The sequence below is a fragment of the Phyllopteryx taeniolatus genome, chromosome 6, assembly GCF_024500385.1.
Source record: "Phyllopteryx taeniolatus isolate TA_2022b chromosome 6, UOR_Ptae_1.2, whole genome shotgun sequence".
NCBI classification, from domain to species: Eukaryota; Metazoa; Chordata; class Actinopteri; order Syngnathiformes; family Syngnathidae; genus Phyllopteryx; species Phyllopteryx taeniolatus.
The window spans coordinates 10125111-10131110 of record NC_084507.1 but is presented as its reverse complement, the minus strand read 5'-3'; the positions used below and the strand labels follow the sequence as shown (position 1 = coordinate 10131110).

Genomic DNA, 6000 nt, shown 5'->3' with positions numbered 1-6000 from the left:
AATTAACCTACCATGCATGTTTTGGGGATGTGGGAGGAAACCGGAGTGCCCGGAGAAAACCCACGCAGGCACGGGGAGAACATGCAAACTCCACACAGGCGGGGCCTGGGATCGAACCCCGGACCTCAGAACTGTGAGGCAGACGCTCTAACCAATCGTCAACCGTTCCGCCATAAATGAAAGCTTTTGTCCTGTTTTAATTATCATAATACAAAGTCGTGTTCACTATTATACTTTAAAAAGGAAAATATAAATTCATCCATCCATCCATTTTCTGAGCCGCTTCTCCTCACTAGGATCGCGGGCGTGCTGGAGCCTATCCCAGCTGTCATCGGGCAGGAGGCGGGGTACACCCTGAACTGGTTGCCAGCCAATCGCAGGGCACATACAAACAAACAACCATTCGCACTCACAGTCACACCTACGGGCAATTTAGAGTCTCCAATTAATGCATGTTTTTGGGATGTGGGAGGAAACATCAAAAAACATTTATAGAAAAAACCCTGCTGCATCCCTGCATATGACATGTGTCATAATTTGATCTATTATCCGTGGGCCCGACGTCACGGTGGTGCTCGGGCTCTGGATGCCGCAGCCGCCGCCTGCGTCCGGCGGCGTGACGTCGCCGCTCCCGGAGCCGTTACACGCTGAATGCTGAGGCGGCGATGGACATAACGCTTGCCCCTCGACATCCGCCATTCGTTACAGCACTTGTGCCATCTGCCCCGGTTCAGAAAACGGCGAATACGCGATGGATATATGCCGCGTCGTGGCAGGCTAATCAGTTGTGCTAGCAAAACAGCTCAACTGGCCGGCAGAGCGAAAAACGCCGAAAGAAGCCGACGAATGACGAGCCGTGCCTCAACGTGTTCAAGTGAGCTCCATCAGGGGTCGCTGTTGGTTAAAGCCAGTGTTTCACAAATTGTTTTTTTTTTTTTTTTTTTGGCCAAAGCACCAGCACCAAATAGACAAATCTCACGGCACGCCGCCAAGCAAAAAAAACGTCACACAACGTATGAATACTGAAATTTTAATCTTTTTTTTTTAATAGGTATGTTAGCATCTGTCGATTCGGCGGCCGCCTATAGTTTCCAAGCGGTGGATCACGTCTTTCACCGATTGGCAGGGATACCCTTTTATTTATTTATTTTATTTTTTATTTTTTGGGTATCCTTTTTTATATAAGTAAAACATAATATCATAACATTTAGCTACTTAACATTATAAATCAGCATAAATTACACCAGTGACAAATCTACGGAAAAGATGAGGTATTTAAAATGGTGGCCATTGCAGGAAAAATCACAATTCTTATAAATATATCAGCTAATCATAGTTTTATCACTTTTTTTAATCGCATTTCCTTACCCCTTACTATAAATTCTGTAACAACAGTGACGTATTTTAAATACTCGTGAAATTTCGAGTTAATTCTTAATATTGTCAATATTTGTAGAGTAGGAGCCGACTTACCGAGTGCTTTTCAAAGTGGCCACGCCTCCAATTACCTCTTGCCCCCAAAATGATAAAATGTACATCAGGCCTGGATAGGCTATTATTTACTATGTTTACTTTTGATATACTAAAGGAATAATGCTTTGTAACAGCTTTTGTGTATGAACTGTAACCTGTGTGGAATTGTCTCTCTCAGACAACAATAACACATGATATATCACATAAGGATGATTGAACCTGTTGAATGCATGAGAGAATTGTATTCACATGGAAGTATATACATTTATTTGGATTTTACAATATACTAATGTAATGCTGAATTGCTTAGAACTTAACATGTTGAGATGAAATGTATTGGTTGAAGTCAAGACATATGAAATATGCTTGGAAATGGATATATTTACCAAAAAGAAGCCTATTTGAGTGAGCAAATAAGAGGTCAGGTCAGGATAACACTGACGCCATTTTGAGGGAAAAACAGGTGCTTCCCACTCAGGTCAAAATAAGGACACGCTGAGAGAAAAAATAGGAGGTCAGGTCAGGACAACGCTGATGTCATATTTTAGAAAAAGGGAGTTTCTAAGAAAACCGAGGTTTTAAAAGCCTTATACGAGGGAGGAGCGGGACTTCCTATCCTGACCAGGACAGGGAGACACACGCTCTTTTCTTTCGCAATACTAAGGGACACGCTGGCCGGAGGGATTTATCAAGCTACTTGGATAGTGACTCATTTTTGAATATTCCTCCTTAAATTGGGTAAGACTACAATATTATTATAATAAGGTAACTAATAGAACCGCTATTGGTGTTGCGTGAAAAAGGGGAAGAGAGCTAGTCAGCTGTCCAGGTTTCTTATATTCCAAATTATCTTATTATTATTAATTCGGCATCACGGCTCTGTAGGACTTGATCACTCCTTAAGGCTCACTCAAAAGGCAATACTTGTTTTATGATACATTATTTTTAATTTCTTCTATTTCTTTCTAATTTTTGTTATTATTATTATTATTGATTTTTTATATTATAAACCCTTTCTGTCATATTATCATTTTAACCTTAAGTAATCACTGAAATAAAAACTTTGCTTTAATTCTATTCTATCTTTGTCATTCTTATAATGAGAAGTTATCTCATTTTTAACACTCAACCTCTTATAAGTGATTGAACGTCGACGATACCCATAACATCGGGTAGTAACTCTATTCCAAAACTTAACTCATTTATATTACTTCGGCTTAACAATAAAACAAATCCGTACGGTTCTAACAAGGACTGTTAAACTTACTAGGTCTTTAACAAATGCAATCGATTTTTAGAGATGGAACTGTTGTAAAAACAGAGTATTTACGATATTACCCTTTTACTCGGTGTGGTTACTCATCAAGGGGTGATACGTGAAGGCAGACCGGATTGGCTCTGTAAAACTAAAGGCAGTTAGCACACCTAGGCGAATTCATCTCGACACCGGCTTAACAGCTCCTCATCTCCTTGCTTATACGGCGTTAGAGCCGGTAAACGAAAAAAGGGGGAGTTTGACCCTTTAAACGGAGAGTCGGTCAGGACATTTTTCCCGATTAGTCCTGCGGATAAGCGAAATCTGACAACATGTTGGTGAAGGAAATAGGGGTGATGAAGAAGTGATGGGTAAGTACGGCATCCAGGAAAGGAACTTCGAGGGACAGATGGTGGTAGACTTGGCAAAAAGGATGCAAATGGCTGTAGTGAACACTTTTTTCCAGAAGAGGCAAGAACATAGGGTGACCTACAAGAGCGGAGGTAGAAGCATGCAGGTGGATTACATTTTGCGCAGACGATGTAATCTGAAGGAGGTTACCGACTGTAAGGTTGTTGTAGGGACTCGACTCAGGACAGAAGTGAGTATTTGCGAGCAACAGTATGGTTTCATGCCTAGAAAGAGTACCAGATGCATTATTTGCCTTGAGGATGTTGAAGTACAGAGAAGGTCAGAAGGAGCTACATTGTGTCTTTGTAGATCTAGAAAAAGCCTATGACAGAGTACCGAGAGAGGAACTGTGGTACTGCATGCGGAAGTCTGGAGTGGCAGAGAAGTATATTAGAATAATACAGGACATGTACGAGGGCATCAGAACAACGGTGAGGTGTGCTGGAGGTGTGACAGACGAATTTAAGGTGGAAGTGGGACTGCATCAGGGGTCAGCCCTGAGCCCCTTCCTGTTTGCAGTGGTGATGGATAGGCTGACAGATGAGGTTAGACTGGAATCCCCGTGGGCCATGATCTTTGCAGACGATATTGTGATCTGCAGTGAAAGCAGGGAGCAGGTGGAGGAACAGTTAGAAAGATGGAGGCATGCACTGGAAAACAGAGGAATGAAGATGAGCCAAAGTAAGACAGAATATATGTGCATGAATGAGAGGGGAGGTGGGGGAAGAGTGAGGCTACAGGGAGAAGAGATAGCAAAGGTGGAGGACTTTAAATACTTGGGGTCAACCGTCCAGAGCAATGGTGATTGTGGTCAGGAAGTGAAGAAACGGGTCCAAACAGGTTGGAACGGGTGGAGGAAGATGTCAGGTGTGTTATGTGACAGAAACGTCTCTGCTAGGATGAAGGGCAAAGTTTATAAAACAGTGGTGAGGCCAGCCATGATGCACGGATTAGAGACAGTGGCACTGAGGAGACAACAGGAAGCAGAGCAAAGGAAAGTTGTTGACCCATTTGGGATGCGCTCATAACTTCCCTGCCGGTTTACCTGGTGGCGAGCCAAGCTCTGGCCCTCAGAGGCCTGCGGAATCCGTCAGGGATGCCGACAGCTGCTCGTTGAGGCCCCGCCGACCGATCGTGGCTAGGGAAAGTGATCGAAGCCGCATGGTCGACTTCTTTGATCGAAAACGCCACCGCCTTGGTTGCGGCGGGCGTTTGCGCACGTGGTGGCACCTGGAGGTGCCCGAGGACAAAAAGGGAACAAAAGAAGGGGGAGGTGTGGCCGGGGGCCACCCAGCTGCCGAGCTACCAGCACAGAAGGAAAAAGAAGCATGAACTCAACTCTACTCCAGTTTCACTGAGAAAGGAGTGAGTTTAGAGTTAAATACCCCAGGGGCGGGGCGTAGGAAGAGGGCGTGCCGACTTGGAGAAGACAACGCCCACCAGCCTGAATCTTTTCCACAAATTTGAGTCAATAGGTTTTAAAATAATAATCTCAAACACTCACAACTTTGTACTCTCACGCACAGAATCATTGTTTAAACTTTGGTCCTGGCAGATGGGTTGTTTATTGTTCAATACAAAATTTCGTACTGTTTGATTTCAAATCATAACCAGCTTTCAAAAATCATGCAGAAGACCTGTCAAAGTGAGAATGGGGACACAGACACCAAGGCATACATTTGGAATATTTCTACAGTTTTCAAGGTATAAAAACGGACATTTATCTTCTGTTAACAAACATCAAAGGCACATCCACAAGTTCTGCTTGGAGTTCCTCTCAACACCAGTGGGTGGCGCCTCACGCACATGGGTGAATATTAACCACATAGTCTGATTGAAGGGAGTGTCTCTCCAATCTTTTGGTCGGGGACGGAGTCTTTTGAAGACATGAATCAAGATTTGACGGGAATCTGCTAATTCGGTTAAGGTCCACTTGACGTACACCAGGCATTGTCCTAGTGGGCGTCTCACAGCAGGGCAGCGTGGAGGAGTGAGAGTTCTCAGGTGGTCTCTGTAACGCCTCAAAGTTGCGGCGTGCATGTCCGCTACACAACAATGATGCATTGAGTTAAACCGGCCAGGCCAGCCTGGAGCCCAGGTCCACATGCTGGCTGTCAAGTTGGACTATCTTTTGAATTATTACTATTATTTTTTTACCCCTACCTCTCTCTTCCGTCTTTCTCGGTTATGTGGGAACACTCACAGCTGACAACCAGGTGCTCTGAAGCAGCCACACCAGCAAACCATCTGAAGGGAAGATGCTTTTTCAGCTAGCTAACTGCATGTCACACTTGTGCTGAATAACCACTGATACAAACAAAGGCGCTGAAGTTCTTATTTAATTTGGTTAGGGGCGAATCATGTCGGACTCCAAAGTGTGTCACGCTGCGCCATTTTAGCCACAACCAAAAAAAACGCTATTGCTCCACAATTGAATACTGGTTCTCAGTCTTTGCACGTTTTCAGCAATTAACTTCAAATATGTAATATATATTTAGAAACAAATCTCTGCATTCACTGTACAGGGTCTTTAATTATGCTCTTATTAAAAAAAATTTTTGATGGATTCTTTTTTGGAAGTTTTATGCTGTCCCCCAGACTGTCTCCTGTCACTGTCCGATGTAAAATCCATCCTTCCATCCATTTTCTGAGCCGCTTCTCCTCACTAGGGTCGCGGGTGTGCTGGAGCCTATCCCAGCTGTCATCGGGCAGGAGGCGGGGTACACCCTGAACTGGTTGCCGATGTAAAATGTCAAAAATAAAAAAGATGTTTTGCTTAAGTTAGTTTAGCAGGTTTGTGGGGAATGTTTTTATTTATTTTTCTCAATCTGCTGTGCTTGTCACAATGTCCCTGTTCTAAA

General features: G+C 43.7%; 1 protein-coding gene across 1 annotated transcript in view; it reads left to right on the top strand.

Annotated features, from left to right (window-relative positions):
• The first annotated feature begins 965 nt into the window (after positions 1 to 965).
• ddc (dopa decarboxylase) overlaps positions 966 to 6000 on the top strand; it is a 32769-nt gene continuing 27734 nt past the window's right edge. The window contains exon 1 of the mRNA XM_061777166.1: positions 966 to 2211. The gene's annotated coding sequence lies outside the window, so the exon portion shown is untranslated. The remainder of the gene's footprint in view (positions 2212 to 6000) is intronic.